This window comes from Grammomys surdaster, unplaced genomic scaffold (genome assembly GCF_004785775.1).
Source record: "Grammomys surdaster isolate TR1022 unplaced genomic scaffold, NIH_TR_1.0 183, whole genome shotgun sequence".
Taxonomy (NCBI): Eukaryota; Metazoa; Chordata; class Mammalia; order Rodentia; family Muridae; genus Grammomys; species Grammomys surdaster.
The window spans coordinates 116,974-118,652 of record NW_021604628.1 but is presented as its reverse complement, the minus strand read 5'-3'; positions in this window follow the sequence as shown (position 1 = coordinate 118,652).

The window sequence follows — 1,679 nt, the reverse complement described above, 5'->3', positions numbered from 1 at the left end:
GAGACAAGGTTTCTCTGTGTAGCCCTGGCTGTCCTGGAACTCACTCTGTAGACCAGGCTGGCCTCAAACTCAGAAATCCGCCTGCCTCTGCCTCCCAAGTGCTGGGATTAAAGGCGGGTGCCACCACCACCCGGCCAGCCTTGAACTTCTGATCTTCCTGCCTATACCTCCTGGATGCTGATGCCAGGATTACAGATGTGTGGCTGCCATGCCTGGCTCCCAACTGACTGACTTGGTTTTGAGTGTGTGTGTGTGTGTGTATGTGTTTTTATGTATGTGCATATATGTGTATATCTGCCTGTGTATGTGTGTATCTGTGTGTACATGTATGTGTATATGTATGTATGTATATGTGTGTATGTGTGTGTACATGTGTATGTATGCATATTTGTACATATATGTATGTATGTGTATATATGTGTATGTATGTATATACGTATGTATGTGTGTGTGTTATGTATATGTGTATGTATATGTGTGTATGTATGTGTGTTGGGGTGGGGAAATACATCCAGGTAGGAGGATGCAGAGATAAATTTGAGATGTCACACCTTAGGAGTCATCCATCCTTTATTTCTGAGGGAGAGTGTCCTGTTGGCTGGGACACCCAGAGTAGCCTGGCCTCAAGCTGCAAAGATGCACGTGCCTCCTGTGCTGTCATTATAAACTCCACAGCCATACTCAGCTTGGGTTTTGTCGTTTGTTTGACATGTGTTGACATGTGATTGAACCCGGGTCCTCATGGATGCCTGGCAACTGACACAACCATCTCACCAGCCCCTGTTCGACGTCTGCCATTACTGTGAGCATCCTTGAAGCATTTTATCATTTTGAGCTTCAACTTCTCGGTGTGTGTTCCAGCAAGAAGAACTTCACAGGGTTTACACGGTAAGGGTTAAGAGAGCAGTCACGGTCACCCATAAAGTCATACTCCTTTAACCCCAGCAGTTGGAGACAGCAGCAGGAGGCTCTCCATGAGTTGAAAGCCAGCCTGGTCTACTTAGCAAGTTCTAGGCCAGCCAGGGCTACATGGAGAGACCCTGTTTCAAAAATTTAAAAAAAAAAAAAAAACAATTAAAAAACCCAAATCCAAAACAAAACAGCCAGGGATGGAAAGGTCTGAAGCACAGGCCCACAGATCTACAGGTCCCCCTTGTTGAGGAGAGGGGGACCCATTAGAAATGGAAGCTGGTTGAGTTAGGGAACCCAGATAGAGCGAGACCTTGAGTCTGAGAATCCTAGGAAAAGGATAGGAGGGTGTGTTGCCAGTTAGCTCTGTGCTCTGAGGTCATGAAGGGGCCCAGCCTTATTTCTATATGCAAATTCCATTGCCGGCTTTATTTTTATATGCAAATTTCTTTGCCAGGATGAGGACAGACTTACACGGCAGCAACGTTCCACACTCCAGAGTCACTTGGGAAACTTTTCTTAGCTTTGTCCCTCAAAACTGCTCCTGAGACAAGTCTCTTCACTTCACTTAAAACAGTGTTTTATGGGGTGTCCCGTACCCAGGGTCACACAGCCACGCAAGAGGGTGCTTGCCCACAAGGGGGGAAAAGAATTCTCTCTACTTGTGGGTGTAGTGTCATTATTCATTTTCCTGATTGGAAATTTTAAGGTCTAGAGGTTTGAGTTATTAGAGATTGCCCTGACACATTCTTCTAAGTGATGCTTGGGCC